The following is a 16,936-nucleotide window of genomic DNA, read 5'->3' on the forward strand; positions in this document are numbered from 1 at the left end:
CAGATAAGCCTCCTTGATCCCACCTCTGTCATTGCTGATCTCTCTCTTTCTCTCAAATACACAATCTATCCCTCATTCTTTCCTCTGTTTTTTCTGTCTCCTAAACACAAAGAACCCTTTTTCTCTCTTCTCTCAAACAGAAACAGAGGCAGCAGACATCCAGGAAGAACAATGAGGCTTTCAAAGCCTCGCTCGTTCATCCTAGCCTCCATCAAAGCTCTGTTGACAGACACACACTGGTCGCTAATGCACTGGCTTATGCTGAATGCTGCCAACTTCACTTTCTTTCCTCTCATAATAACCAGGTGTGCTTGTGGACTAACTTGGCAGGGCAGCCACAAATTATAAACAGTCATCAGTCTGATTCAGTCTACATACTAAACTTTGATGTATTTGATGTAGTTATTCTTCACAAAGTCATTGTTACTGGCAGAGGCAGAAACTGTAGGTAGTTTGTACACAGCTCCCACAGTAAAAAGAAAAGAAACAGGTGTGTCCTGGCAGTCTTGGGGCTTCAATTATTTCTGCAACAGTACCATTTCTGTGACTGCATGAGTGAAACAAGTCTGAAAACGAGCCTATCAAAGTTCGATGCTGATTATGTGAACAAATAAAATGCAGGAGCAGGAGCCTTTGTAGTTGCACAAGTGCATAGCGTGAAAGTCTGGGTTCTTCTCTGGACATTGGTCAACCACTGTTTTGTGTTTTAATAGGTGCAGTCAAACTAGACTAGTGTTTATTTCTACACCCAAAGGAAAAAACAGGTTCCTACATGTATATATTTGACCTCATGAAATGTGTTCATATTATTTATTTGGAGGAGGCGGGCATATAATAAAATTGTGATTTTTTTTTCCGTTACAATCATTTAGTCATAGACTGTCAATCCCAAGACTGCAATGATAAGTGTCCTTTATAAGAGTTTGTTTGTTTGTTTATTAGGATTTTAATGTCATGTTTTACACTTTGGTTACATTCATCACAGAAATGGTAGTTACTTATTACACAAGGTTCTTCAGCTCACAAGGTTAATGTCAAACACAGTCATGGACAGTTTTGTATCTCCAATTCACCTCACTTGCATGTCTTTGGACTGTGGGAGGAAACCGGAGCACCCGGAGGAAACCCACGCAGACACAATGAGAGCATGCAAACTCCACACAGAAAGGACCTTGACCGCCCCACCTGGGGATCGAACCCAGGACCTTCTTGCTGTGAGCCACTGTGCCGCCCTCCTTTATAATAGTATGTAAACATTCAACTTTAACTTTTTTCAACTTTTACGTACTTGTAAGTGTATCAGTTATAAGTCAGTCAGATTGTTGCAAGGATGTTAATGTCATGAATGCATTGTTGGGATATTACTGCTAAAAGCAAGCTGATAATTTCCCCACTGTGTATGAATAGGCAGTACATGGCAGTGTAGTACATGTGTCAAACCCATTAACTTAAAGGCTAAAGCTGCAATGCATCATGTCGACAGGTGTCATAAAAAATTCCACAGACAAAATCTGTTCTATGCACTCTTGGTAAAGAAATGCAGCAATACACAATAAAATAAATTGCAACCTACATGCACTGGATAACAGAATGGGAAAATTTTTATATGAATGTATATCCTATGCCAAAACACATTCTGTTCTTCTACATAATTTAGGTTTAATTTGCCAGGTCAGTCATGCACTTCTCAGAAGATGATCCCTCTAATTGTGTTACCATGGTGACATGAGAAAGAAATTACTGTAACGGAGGATAATTTAGGTACGGAACAAAAAAAGTAAAAAAGGTAAACACTTATCTTGCAGCCATTAAGGGACAAAACCCAAATCACCTAATATAACGTTCCTCTATTGAAATTAAAACTGTCCTCACCTCTAGTGACTTGTTGGATGCAAAAGAAGCACTAGTCTTGTGAGGTGAATTAGCCTAGAGGTGTGCCATCAAGAATCAGAAATAAGAGGCTGGGGTGAAGTGAAGTGGTCCCGCCATGCCCCGTTACCCAGGAAACCACTGCACTTTCAAAGAAATTGACCAATAGCAAACAGTAGCGATTGTTAAGACAAAAGTCACATGACAGCTGTTCACACACCGTACAAAAAAAAAAAAAAAGAACAGGGGGTAGAAGGCCAGGGAGAGTTACAAAAGAAATTCATGTGAAGCAACACACCATGCCAAGCCATTAACTTTATTGTCTTCTTTCTCCACATGTGGGGCCCCTCCAAATCTGACCCATGACCACTGAGACCTACCTCTGCTTTCTTCTGCTTTCAGCTCACAATCACATTTAGTAACTAGACTAGACAGATGAAAGTGCACAGCCTTTCACAACATGAATTAAGAACCCAAGAATGTGGGCCAGGCTAAAAAATACACACAGTGAAAGGTATGCACTGTGTTTTTACTTTTGTGCTATCTGTACATCTGTACCAAGTAACAAGACATTATGGATATGTACAGAAGATCAATTTTTAACTAAAGCACCAATAAAAAAAATGGATTTTAACTTACATATGTGCACACAGTAGGAATAATGGCCTAAAGCAGTGGTTCTGACTTTGCAACCAGGGAGTCAATTGCAGCCTGTATGGTGGAAGAGAGGCCCACTACAACTATACATTGATGTAAGTCTCTGGCTTTCACTGTTGTGTCACACTTTGGAGGTTCTATGAAACAAATATCAGAAATAACCATGTACATGTGCGAAATTTTGTTATTCGAGGGATTCACTCGGTCTTGAAGCTATTCAATGTTTTGACAAACGATGCATTACGTTTTTAGTGAGCTTTTACATCTTTCACAAATCCTTTCCCTCCTGTTCTGTTCTTCTGTGTTCTAATACACACATTTATCACTGTATTACTTGTTCACTAGATTACTTCCCAGAGAAAAGCTAAAAATTAATAACAAAGCAGATTTTATAAAGCCTTAGCCAAGCATAAAGCACATTTGGGTGTTTTTTCTGGCTTTTCCTTTTATTTTTATGCACACTTCATATATTTACTTAACAGCTGGATGGAAAATTCTGCTCTGTATTTAAACTAACACCCCTGCAAAAGGCAGAAAGTAAATAAGTCCTACAAGATGTTGACATCCAAAGTTTAAAATTCGGCTCAGTAGTTAGGTGCTAAAGGAATGCAGAAAGGGGTCGCCCTTTTGAACCAATGCCAAGCTCACTCATCGAGCATAATACACTCTGTGTGTGTGCGCGTGTGTGTGCGTGCCAGCTTGCATGAGATATTGTAAGTGAATGTCAGTGAGTAAGTATGTGCTATCTCCAGCTGGTACATCAGCCTTTTTGTTCTCATTCTACCAAGCAACTGGACAAATGATGGGCATCAGTGAGCTAATGTGAAAAGCTTACAGTTATTGCCTCCTTTAGACCCCCCCCCCCCCCCACCACCACCACCATGTTTTGATCTGCTGAATTACATTGAACAGGAAAACTACAAATGTAAGTAATAAGTGTTTTGTGGCAGAGAAGTGGAAGTCTATAGTTCACAAAAAATTCTTCTTCCCCCACTTTTATACTTCACTTTATTTATTTACATTCATTACCCATTCATGTAGCCACTTTAGTCACCTTCATCACTCTGTAAATACATATTAGTCTATTCACTGTACAATCATCATTATCTGTTTAATAGTCTTAATATTCTGTTTAATAGTCTCATTATTCTTATATGTCTCCTCATTTCACCTATCTGGTCACTTTTGCACTTGACCTGTGTATTATATATATTCTCTATCTTGCACTTCTGGTTAGATGCTACTGCATTTCGTTGGCTCTGTATTTGTATACTCTGCACAATGACAATAAAGTTGAATCTAATCTAATCTAATCTAAATGTTCATTAATGGGATACATTTTGCTTTGTTTTTTTTAATCCGGAATACACTATATAGACAAAAGTATTGAAACACCTACATCTAAACCCATAGGCATTAATATGGAGTTGTACATGGTCTGCCACTTCGTGGCCGAGTTTCTGTGGTTCCTAAACATTTCCACATTTCAGTAATACCACTCGACAGTCGATCGAGGATTATTTAGAGAAGGAATTTGCAACAGTTGCATCATAATACAGTACCACTCTTGAATTCCGTGAGCTCTTTAGGACAACTCGTTCGTTCACAAATGTTTGTAAAGGCAGACTGCATGGCTAGGTGCTTGATTTTATACACAAAACACATGAATTCAGGTGTGTCCCAATACTTTTGCCTTTTTGTCCATCTAGTATACTATATAATCATGTCTCTGTAGACACCCAGCCGACCGACTGCAGCGGTGGCATGCTAGAATAACAGACTGCTGTGCCACCCAAGCACCCTTGATGGCAAATATGAACTTTGATAAAAAAAAATTAAAAAAATCACAGAAACATAAGGACAAGTTGTCAAACGATTATAGCTAGTGTGTTTAATCTCTCAGCCTGGGACATATTAGAATAATAACAGCACTAAAGCAGCCAGGAACGCTGCATTTGCATAACAGCAAACATCAGCAGCAGTCAGGTGCTGCTATTATTTATGCACAGACCTCTTATATAAATGCAGACTCCAGGCATATGATGTGGAATAAAATAAGCAAAAGGATGGATTCATATACACGTTTTGCATGTGTACCAAGGATTTAATTGGAAAATTATGTATGTCTGCATTAAGACTGCAAATGTAAATCTGAAATTTTATTCAACTTTTGGACAGTTATGCAGGGGTTGCATACAGTGCTTTAATTTTTGCATGTCACATTTATATGCTTTAAACTTTAAAAAATTTAAACTTTACCAGGTTTGTGTTACTCTTACAATGCTAACTATAAGTACCAGAAGCACCCTGTACATTGCACCATTGGTTTAATTGTATTTTCTTAAAGCTCTTGAACACAAATAGCATGTGTGCCTTACATTGCTCTTCAACCTTCCTAGCACTTATCTTGTCCTTCTAGTTAGCACTGCTTTGAACACCACATAATGGAATATCATACATCAACCTGTCCTCTGTAAATAAGGCAGAAGCCATATATCCAGACAGCATTTACCTTGGTAGCCTGGTTAAGTCTAGCTGCAGCTGAGCTCTTTCTCCATGTTCCCAGGCAACACAATACACACCTTCATTACCTTATGAACAAGTGCAATCACGCTTGGACAAGTTGGATACAAGAACCAAAAGCCAAAACCAAGCCAATATCCACAAATGTATCTAATGTTAGCAGGTTTTACTTTATCGGTCACTGGAATTGACTGAAATCGCACTTTTTTTTAATATAATGTATAGAGATGCATGAGTACCGATACTGGTATCGGGTATTTGCCCAATACCGCGCTCATTAACTTGTACTCGTACTCGTAAACAAGGCTCCGATACTAAACATCCGATACCGTGTACCTAGTGCACGTTGCTGTGTTATGCCTAGTTCACACTACACGATTTTTGCTCGGCGACCGGATTGAGTTTTCTAGCACGTCAGATATCTGATCTCAGATGTGCGACTGGGAATGAGTGACATGTCGAACAGCCAATGAGAACGCAGGATACGGTGTGAGGGGAAACGCAGGAGAGGAGTGTAAACAGGTGGGACAGGGGGATAATATAGTTTATATCAGAATACACCGGCACACACACGTTTTACAGTATTTCTGACCTGATCGTTCTCTACAAAACATAACAACAAAACACCAACATTGCAAAAATATTTATTAACCTCCAACTCACTACAGAACAATCCATGCTATTCATGTTGCCAAATCCACTCAGATTCATTTATTTTTCCTCCTTGATTTCATCACGTCAGCGCACAAACACTTTGATCACTCGCTACTTGTTGACGTGCATTTTTGGACGAGGTATCATTAAACCCCTCGTCACTTCTCACATGTGTTTTTGTTTAAAAAAAAAAACGGTATTCTAAATAGGTATTGTATCGGTATCAGTATCGGCAAGTACAAAAATGCATGTACTTGTATTTGTACTCGGTTGGGAAAAAATGGTATCGATGCATCCCTAATAAAAGTACATTATGAATGATGGCACTATTAAAAACACAAACGGAAGCTGGTTTTTGTCAGTATGGATTTGGCATCATGTCCCAGTATTGACTTAAAATCACTCACTGCCATCACATGAAAATCACAACACTTCCATGTTCACTAAATCACACTGTTTTTCATTAAATAAAGTATAAAGACTTGCTGATATGAAACACTATGGTGTTTTGTATTATGATGCAACGCTATGAGCTTGGTGGTTATCAGTTTATCGCTGACTAATGACAGTTGTAAGAAATTGGCTAAATCTTGCATCTCTAGTCTGGATGGTCAGATATAATACAAAAAAAGGGTCCTTACACAGTGTATGAAGATCCCACCCACACATAGTCCGGTCCCCACCCTGCAGATATGATGGCCAATTAGTATCTGCTGCAGGCACTGTCAATTATGCCTGCCAGATGGTGCCCAGCCGGCCGGCCGGTGGCAAAGCAGAGTTTCAAACCGAGGAGTTCAGAAACTCGGCACTGGTGTGCTAGCGGAATATCCTGCTGCGCCACCTTGGCATGCACAACTATCATTGTTATTATTTATTAGGATTTTAATGTCATGTTTTACACTCTGGTTACATTCATGACAAACGGTAGTTACTCATTACACAAGATTCATCAGTTCACAAGTTTAATGTCAAACACAGTCATGGACAATTTTCTTTCTCCAATTCACCTCACTTGCATGTCTTTGAACAGTGGGAGGAAACCGGAGCTCCCGAAGGAAAGCCACGCAAACACGGGGAGAACATTCAAACTCCACACAGAAAGCACCCGGACCTCCCCACCCAGGGATCGAACCTAGGACCTTCTTGCTGTGAGGCGACAGTGGCTACCCACTGACTGTAACTAGCTACTGAGGCCTTAATTTCTGTCTGTCTGTCTGTCTGTCTGTCTGAAAGTATGTGGATGCCGACCTCACATACTAAACTAAACTAAAATTTTATATTTAAACTAAGTTATTGTAATCTAAAATAGATTAAGTAATTGCTGTTCTCCACTACAACTATTTCAACCCATTTAACTCCTTTTGGGTACCTTGAATGTCGATTGGAAGCCAGGCCCTCTCATTCAATCAGTGCCTTACCTCAAAGAGGCTTTTTGACTAAGTAAGCAAAAGTTCCCACAGACACAGTTTAAACTAATGTGGAAACCGTCCAATTGGAGTAGAAAGAGAACATGGTGTTGGAATAGAATGTCAAACAAAAATGTCCCCATCATTTAATGTATATCTATATTAATACATTATTAAAAAATGAATCACAATTTCCCTGTTATGGTGTTGAACTGTACGGTACACTGTGACATCACTCTATTCTGTTAGATCTGTTGTTAACAGGTGCACCGCTGCACTTGACGCTTTAGGGCACTTAAAAGAAACATTTTACAAAATGTAAAACATTTTATGTCAAACTTTATTTCTTTTTAAGGAAGTCTTTAAATATGTATGTCTTGTTATAGTAACAAACATTTAACAGTGTTGATAGTTCAGCTAGCAACAACGTAAACACAAGAAACGCTAATTAGCAAACACACGAGCTTTGCAGTTGGATATTTTAAGTAAGTTTGACTTTTAAAAGTTCTAAAAACGAGTCCTCTGGTGTATTTTCGATTGTTTCTACCACAAAAATAAAATAAAACAAGGGGTTTAAACTTACCAGGTCGCTCTTGTTGAGTCAGCTGAGAGTTGTTACTCACAGAGCCGCTGTTATTATTTCGCTACAAGAGTGCAATGAAACGCTGCTCCGTTACCATGCCGCCTCTTAAAGCTACAGTACACACACACACACACACACACACACACACACACACACACACACACACACACACAGAGTGTACCGTGGTACCTTGAAACTCGACGTCATTTGGTTCTGGGTGTTGAGTTTAAAAGGCGTTGAGTTTCAAGCTATTTATTCCCATAAGGATGTATGGGGAAACTGGTCAATGCGTTTGGTGGTCCCGTAAAACTGCATATATGTTAGGCTAATTAAGCATTATACAACAGTTAGTTCCGACCTTACAATCTGATTGGTTGAGAAGCGTTCTAACTGTGCTGATATTCGTGATAACAGCACGGTCTTTTCACACCACAATGGTATTACTCCGCTGACGCGTTGCCAGTAGCGACAAGCTTCATGCACACAAACGCGCACGCAGGCGACACAACATTTTTTTCCTGATCGCGTTTTAAATCCGTTATCTGATATACAATCTAGCGCACTGTGTAGGGAACATAAATCAATTGTCTAATATATTGTCTAGTGTACTATGTAGTGAACATGAATGCATTATCTGATATACAATCTAGCGCACTGTGTAGGGAACATAAATCAATTGTCTAATATATTGTCTAGTGTACTATGTAGTGAACATGAATGCGTTATCTGATATACAATCTAGCGCACTGTGTAGGGAACATAAATCAATTGTCTAATATATTGTCTAGTGTACTATGTAGTGAACATGAATGCGTTATCTGATATACAATCTAGCGCACTGTGTAGGGAACATAAATCAATTGTCTAATATATTGTCTAGTGTACTATGTAGTGAACATGAATGCGTTATCTGATATACAATCTAGCGCACTGTGTAGGGAACATAACCAATTGTCTAATATATTGTCTAGTGCACTATGTAGTGAACATGAATGCGTTATCTGATACACAATCTAGTGCACTATGTAGGGAACATTAATGTGTTTGTAACACGAACAGTTAGCTTAATAGCCCAGTCAGCAGCTCCTAAGAGTTCAGTTCTCACCAATATCCTTTGGTCTGTGCAAGATGTTTTTTGTTCCTTTTTTTTCTCTTCTGAGGTTCTTGACTTTTTCTTCTTGTTGTTCTTACCTCCCTGAAATGAGTTTTTTCAACTTGGGATGTCTGCTTTGTAGTGTTAAACTTTATATTCGTTGTGGAACTACTTTTTGGCAGAAGGTATTGTCAATATTAAAGCATATTTATTATGAAATTCAGGGCTTTTTTTATTTATTTTCTTTCTTTATTTTGTAAAAACTGTTGTATAAAAGCAATAGAACACTCGAGGTCATGTGTTATCGCAAATAACATCATGGCTGTGATGATCTACCGCACTCGCCTTCGGGTCGTGCCTGCGACCGAATCACGGCCCTGATGTTATTCGCGATAACACACTCCCTCTCGTGTTCTATTGCTTAAATAGAACACGAGAGGGAGTGTGTTATTCGTGATAACACACAACCTCAAGTGTTCTATTGCTTTTATAAAAAGAAAAAGAAAATTAAAAACCTCTCACACACACCAAAGGATATGGGTGATAACAGAACTCTTAGGAGCTGCTAACTGGGCTATTAAGCTAACTGTTCGTGTTACAAACACATTAAAGTTCCCTACATAGTGCACTAGATTGTGTATCAGATCACGGATTTATGTTTCCCTACATAGTGCACTAGATTGTGTATCAGATCGTGGATTTATGTTCCCTACATAGTGCACTAGATTGTGTATCAGATCACGGATTTATGTTCCCTACATAGTGCACTAGATTGTGTATCAGATCGCGGATTTAAAACGCGATCGGGAATAAGGTCTGTGTCGCCTGCGTGCGCGTTTGTGTGCATGAAGCTTGTCGTTACTGGCAACGCGTCAGCGGAGTAATACAGTTGTGGTGTGAAAAGTCCGTGCTGTTATCACGAATATCAGCACAGTTAGAACGCTTCTCAACCAATCAGATTGTAAGGTCGGAACTAACTGTTGTATAATGTAAAATAATAAGGTTGTTTTGACACTTAGACACTTAAAATAAGTACAATATAAAACACTAAAATTCAATTGAAAAGCATTTAAAAATCAATATAAAAATACAATAAAACCTGCACTTTACCTTTACTTCTTTATTGTTTCTTTCTTTTATATATATATAATTTTATCCCTTTTTCTCCCACTTTTTTTTTTAGCGCATCCAACTTCTACCAGTCAATCATCCTCTCACTAACGCTGGTCCCTGCTCCTGATTGGGGAGGACGAGGCTGCTCCACGTCCCCTCCGACACGTGCACAGCAATCAAACATCTTATCACCTATGCTTGACGAGTGCAGTGCGGTACAGCGCTGCACACAGAGGGCCACACCCTCTACCGCACCCCTTCCCCATCTCAGACAGGCGCCACCAACCAGCCAGCAGAGGTCGTAATCACACTAGTCTGAGAGAGAGTCCCCATCCGACTTAGTCCCGCCCCTTATCTGAAAAACAGGCCAATCGTTGTTCATGTAGCCACTCAGCCTCAGCCGGCAAGAGATTCGGTACAATGTATTCTGTAGTGTGTTTTACCGCTGCACCACCTGAGCTGCCTATTGTTTCTTTCTGACTCTTAAAATATCTCAGAACCCCGAGCTTAAACACAAGTTTATAAAAGATACAGTGAGGAAAATCCAGCTAAACACAGATACATGTGAAGCTTTCAGAGTGGATCTGACTGTTATTCCACACAAATGCAGATTCGTCTAATATGCGCACTTTGATGACGATTCACCGCACAGCTCAAGCCGAGCACTGAACAAAGCGGCTGTTTATTGATAATTTGAAATGAAATAAATATTTTTTTAATGGCTGGACAAGTCAAACTTAGGGGAAACAGTGAGTTTAGGGATATAAATGTCTCCACGAAGTGTGTCGAGTTTCAAAGATTTCGAGTTTAGGGGATGTCGAGTTACAAGGTACCACTGTATTTGAAAGTAAATAAGAAAAAACAGTTATATAATGGTAAAGATGTTTAATAATCACACAAATATCATACAATTAACAATTCTGTATGCACTTTGTACTGAACATGTCTCCAATTTAACCGTCAGGTCCTGAAAGATCCTCTGAATAGCTGTGTCCCCAAATGTAGTATATACAGGTATGTCATTTTTATGTCAGACAGATATAGTGTGTGTGTGTGTGTGTGTGTGTGTGTGTGTTGGCAAGTTACTGCATACTGTTTAGTCAAAGATATTGAAAACATGGTTACCAAACATGGTTATCATCGCTGACAGCTGCTTCTTCTTATTCTTAATACTGTTATTTGTTTTTCACACAGAATGTAACAGCAGTTCATGTTCTGTTTTGAAGGGCATTAAGACACATTAGACAGTAACAGATGCTCTTTTTAAATTTCTGTACATTTTATTTTTACCTCTGTCTTAAGATTTTAAAACAGAATATCTAAAAGATTTTAAAACAGAAGCGGAAATTAATAGAAAATATGTTAATAAACAGGGGAACTAGGCAGTAGCAGAAACACATGTGATTGGCAGATAATTTGATTTGGTTACATTTCTGTATCTAGATAAGATCATACCAGCATGGCATTCTCAGTATCAGGGGCTCTGCCCAAAACCTGTATCATCCACTAGTGGATGATACAATGTCAGTTGCTGTATCTAGTTTTTCTAATAATTAAACACAGCATTAATAACACCCCAACTTTATCATAGATCTGATAGATCCTATAATTAAAACTAAACTTTTAACCCACCTTCTGGGCTAATTGTGATTTCATCTAGTTGTTTTTAAATCTGTTGGAGCTCTTCTCTCCTTTGTCATTAATCATTTATTCATTTCAAGTGTTCCCTCTGGCATCCTGTAATATTCTCTGTGATCATGTATGTCATGCACACAGAAATCTGCCAGCTGCTCTGTTTAATTTTGATCCAGATTCGACTTTTGACATCGTGGTAATATGTTTTTTCAGTCTTTTTGAGGATAAAGACTCAGTACACATGGCACCACATTCCAGTGAAAATGTAAGAATGGTATCTCTCCCTCATAAAGCAGACTGCTTCAAGTCGGGCAAAATGAAATAGACTGTGATGTGGAACTCCACACTTTGAGTATTTTGATAACAAAGACCATTGTTGGTTTTAAATAGACTCTCATCTTCCGTCCTCTTTTGCCTTTAATTTCAACACATATAAAGTAATTACACAGCTTTCTTTCCGACAAGCATATGACTATATCTTCATGTAACAGCGTCTGGTCTTTCGGGGTGTTGCTTGTGCTAGGCTGAAGTAAATATGTGGCAAATCTTGGCATTTTCTTTTGTTTTAGTTCCAAGTAAAGGTGAAGCTGTTTCTTGTTATGTCACATTGGTGTTGAAAAAGCACAAAGAGATCATACCTGTTTTCTAATCCCTTCAGATCCTTCAAGTCATCCTTTGGCTTCCCTGGGCAGTTTTTCACATCCTTCCATGATGATTTCTTTGCATATAGGCCTTGGTAATTAATACAATGTATAAATTCCTTTGATGTTTTTGTTTTGCTGTTTTGCTAGCAACCTACATCCCAGACCCATCTCTGGCTACCTCTGTATTGTGTGCAAAATTTCCTTGCTTTTGGAGTAGATCCAACTGCAATCAGCATTCTTTGGAATGTGTGGGGTGAAGGCTTGTTTTTACAACTTTAGTTTCATTTAGTTTCATTTTAAGTTTCACCAGAACCACCAGACTGGGGGGGGGGGGGGGGGGGGGGGGGTGCTCACATTGCTATCAGTTTAGAAAAATAAATGCTAAAATTATATTATATATTATACTAACTCATATAAATATTTAATTATATAAAAATATAACATTTTAGATAATATATAATGAAATTATTTAAATATTTTTAAATAATAGGTGTTGTACAATTAGTGACATGGTCTTCATTTGTAAAGAAATAGCAATTATACCCACATTAAGTGTTTCAGCTCATGCTAAAAGATGTATAAAATAAACAGGTGTATTAAATAAATTGCATGCATCCAGACATGTGGCATCAGTTTATGAAAGGTACATCTTCTGTTTCAGGCAATACTTTGCACAAGCAATAAAGACACGTTTTGACAACCTTGGTGTGGGAAATAGTAGCTGCACTGACCCCACTGAGCACCTTCTCACAGGGGTTGAGCTTGTTATAGCTTCAAAGAGGGCGGATAATGGGGGGCAACTACATATTAATGCCCATGGTTTTGTTGCGCATTAAATACACTATGTTGCCAAAAGCATTCGCTCATCTGCCTTCACATGCATATGAACTTGAGTGACATCCCATTCTTAATCCATAGGGTTTAATATGATGTCGGCTCACCCTTTGCAGCTATAACAGCTTCTGCTCTTCTGGGAAGGCTTTCCACAGGGTTTAGGAGTGTGTTTATGGGAATTTTTGACCATTCTTCCAGAAGCGCATATGTGAGGTCAGACACTGATGTTGGACGAGAAGGCCTGGCTCACAGTCTCCGCTCTAATTCATCCCAAAGGTGTTCTATCGGGTTGAGGTCAGGACTCTGTGCAGGCCAGTCAATTTCTTCCACACCAAACTCACTCATCCACGTCTTAATGGACCTTGCTTTGTCATGTTGGAACAGGAAGGGGCCATCCCCAAACTGTTCCCACAAAGTTGGGAGCATGAAATTGTCCAAAATCTCTTGGTATGCTGAAGCATTAAGAGTTCCTTTCACTGGACCTAAGGGGCCGAGCCCAACTCCTGAAAAACACCCCCACACCATAATCCCCCTCCACCAAACTTTACACTTGGCACAATGCAGTCAGACAAGAACCGTTCTCCTGGCAACCGCCAAACCCAGACTTGTCAGATTGCCAGACGGAGAAGCGTTTTTTGTCACTCCAGAGAACACGTCCGTCTCCACTGCTCTATAGTCCAGTGGCGGCGTGCTTTAAACCACTGCATCCAATGCTTTGCATTGCACTTGGTGATGTAAGGCTTGGATGCAGCTGCTTGGCCATGGAAACCCATTCCATGAAGCTCTCTACACACTGTTCTTGAGCTAATCTGAAGGCCACATGAAGTTTGGAGGTCTGTAGCGATTGACTCTGCAGAAAGTTGGTGACCTCTGCGCACTATGTGCCTCAGCATCCTCTGACTACGCTGTCATTTTACGTGGCCTACCACAAAGTGGCTGAGTTGCTGTTGTTCCCAATCGCTTTCACTTTTATAATACCACTGACAGTTGACTGTGGAATATTTAGTAGAGAGGAAACTTCATGACTCGACTTGTTGCACAGGTGGCATCCTATCACGGTACCACGCTGAAATTCACTGAGCTCCTGAGAGCGACCCATTCTTTCACAAATGTTGGTAGAAGCAGTCTGCATGCCTAGGTGCTTGGTTTTATATACCTGTGGCCATGGAAGTGATTGGAACACCTGAATTCAATGATTTGGATGGGTGAGTAAATACTTTTGGCAATATGGTGTATCTTTCAAACCTTTGCAAGTTGGGACATTTTGTGAAATGCAATAAAACAAGAATGTGTGATTTGTAATATCTTTTGAACATTTATTTAACTAACAAAAGTACAGAGACATTATTTTTAATGTTTTAAAACTTGATTAAATATTGTAAACAAATTAGGTTGGAACTTGATGCCTGCAACACATTAAAAAACTTGAGATAGGGGCAAAATAAGTGAAAAGTTCATAGAATATTCAAGTTACACTGTTCAAAAACTTTCAATAAGCATGATTGGGTATAAGCATGATGGGCTCAGCGCAAGAAAAGATGGGTCGTTGCTGACCAATTTGTGCCATACGTACATTTGGACCATACATTACCATCCACCTTACATGATATTATAAAAAGATTCAGAAAATCTAGACAAATCCCTGTCTATGTAGGGCAAGCCCTCAGACAGCACTGTATGAGAAACCATCATGCTACTGTGATAACATTTACATTTTCAGCATTTACATTTACATTTACATTTTCAGCATTTAGCAGACGCTTTTATCCAAAGCGACTTACACAATGAGCTGAACACGATGAGCAATTGAGGGTTAAGGGCCTTGCTCAGGGACCCAACAGTGGCAACTTGGTGGTGGCGGGGCTTGAACCGGCAACCTTCTGTTTACTAGTCCAGTACCTTAACCACTGAGCTATCACTGGCCCACAATGGCATTTAGCAGATGTTTTTATCCAGAGTGACTCACAGTACTGTGACAGTATATATGGTGTAAGCAATTAAAGGTTAAGGGCCTTGCTCATGGGCCCAACAGTGGCAACCTGGCAGTGGTGGGGCTTGAACTTACTGCTTCCTAGTCCAATACCTTAACCACTAAACTACAACTGTGATAAGTATAGCCACATAGGCTTGGGAGCATTTTGACTCTATTATGCAATATAGAAGCCATATATTACTATGCAGAAATGACAAGATTTCTAGGCCTGAGCTTATCTCAGATGGACCCAAAAACAGTGGAAAGTCCACATTTAGCTTGTTTTTACAGTACATATGCTTTCCAGTGTATATTTCTTATTACTAATATTAATTTAAATACATTTTTTGTTTGCTCCCAACGAGCAATGAGCATATAATTTTGACCACATAGTAAGCATCCCAACATCTTTCTGTTTCATGTGTAAACCAGTAATCAGTTTGATATTATGTAGTCAAGACTGCTTTGTTTTTTGTCTTTAATAACACACTCCCTGTGTTTAAAGGTTGAATGGAAGAGTAGTGCATTTTTAAGTGACACATGATACAGTATGTGTGAGTCTCTTCATCTGTATTTACACACACCTACACCTGCAAGCACGGCACGGTTTGTCGCACATGATGGGACTTGCTCAAAAATCTGACAGCCACACTCAACGTGTTCACCTGGAGATAACCAGGTCCTCCAGGTGAGAAGACGAGATAGGAACTCCAAGGAACTCCAGTCAAAACAATTATGTTTGGAGCAAACACTGCTGCTTTTGTGTGCATAGACTGTAAGCTGATCATCACGATCAGTGACATCATATCTTCACATGAATGCAGTGAGTCACATTAATGCTAAGATAAAAAAGAGAACAGAGTACAAACCCTGTTTGGGTTGGCAGTGTTCCGACAAATCATTGATGTTACAGACGAATAAACACTATCTTGGCACTGGATGTATGAAACTGGTTTCCAACAGTGGCGTAGCTAGTAGAGTGGGTGTCATACAGCAGCCATACAGAGTTCTGGTGACTTGGATTCGATCTTTGCCCTCTGATGTTGTTCCTCCAGGTACTTTGTTTTAATCTACCTTATAAAAACAACAGGAAGGTGTATTGGCTGTTTTAAATTGCACTCAAGTGTGAGTAAGTAAGTCAAAGTGTGTGTGTGTTGCTTTGTAATTAACTGGTGTCCTGCGGTTTTGTGTGTCATAAATGAATAATTTGAAGTTAGTTAGGTTCAGTAATGTAGTTTGTAGCTAGACATAAACTATATGGCCTAATGAAAAATGAAATGAAGTCAAAGAAGCACTGATCTGGTGGAAGATCACTCACTCACCCACTTAACTCACTCTTAACTGCTTATCTAATTAGGGTCACTGGAGCCTATCCCAGCTTTTCAATGGGCGCAAGGCACACAGTAACACCCTGGACGGGACGCCAGTCCATCACAGGGCAGACACACATACACACACCCATTCACCTATAGGGCAATTTAGTGTCTCCAATTAAACTGACTGCATGTTTTTGGACTGTGGGAGGAAACCGGAGCTCTCGGAGGAAACCCACGCAGACATGGGAAGAACATGCAAACTGCGCACAGAAAGGACCTGGACCACCCCACCGGGGGATCGAACCCAGGACCTTCTTGCTGTGAGGCGACAGTGCTACCCACCGAGTCCTGGTGGAAGGTCAAGTGAAGAAAATATTAAAATGCTAGATATGTGCGTGGCATGAATCTAACAAGGCACAATAGTTATTTACCAACACTGTAAAATGTGGTGGTGGTAGCAGCATGTTTTTATTATTATAATTACTATTATTAAGTCCTGTCAAGTCAATTCTGAATCCTTGTGAGTATATGGATAGTGAGGGTTTCTCCAGAACATCCTGTCTACTGTTTGGGTCTTCAGGCTTCTCAATGGCTCGTTCATTGTTCCTCTAATTATATCCATCCATCTTGTTGCTGG

At 39.6% G+C, this 16,936-nt stretch overlaps 1 protein-coding gene across 2 annotated transcripts in view; it reads right to left on the reverse strand.

Moving 5' to 3' along the window:
• rassf7a (Ras association domain family member 7a) overlaps positions 1–7,737 on the reverse strand; it is a 57,641-nt gene extending 49,904 nt beyond the window's left edge. For both annotated transcript variants that reach the window (XM_062990970.1, XM_062990969.1), the window contains exon 1: positions 7,693–7,737. The gene's annotated coding sequence lies outside the window, so the exon portion shown is untranslated. The remainder of the gene's footprint in view (positions 1–7,692) is intronic.
• Between the last annotated feature and the right edge of the window lie 9,199 nt (positions 7,738–16,936).

The sequence above is a fragment of the Trichomycterus rosablanca genome, chromosome 1, assembly GCF_030014385.1.
Source record: "Trichomycterus rosablanca isolate fTriRos1 chromosome 1, fTriRos1.hap1, whole genome shotgun sequence".
Taxonomy (NCBI): Eukaryota; Metazoa; Chordata; class Actinopteri; order Siluriformes; family Trichomycteridae; genus Trichomycterus; species Trichomycterus rosablanca.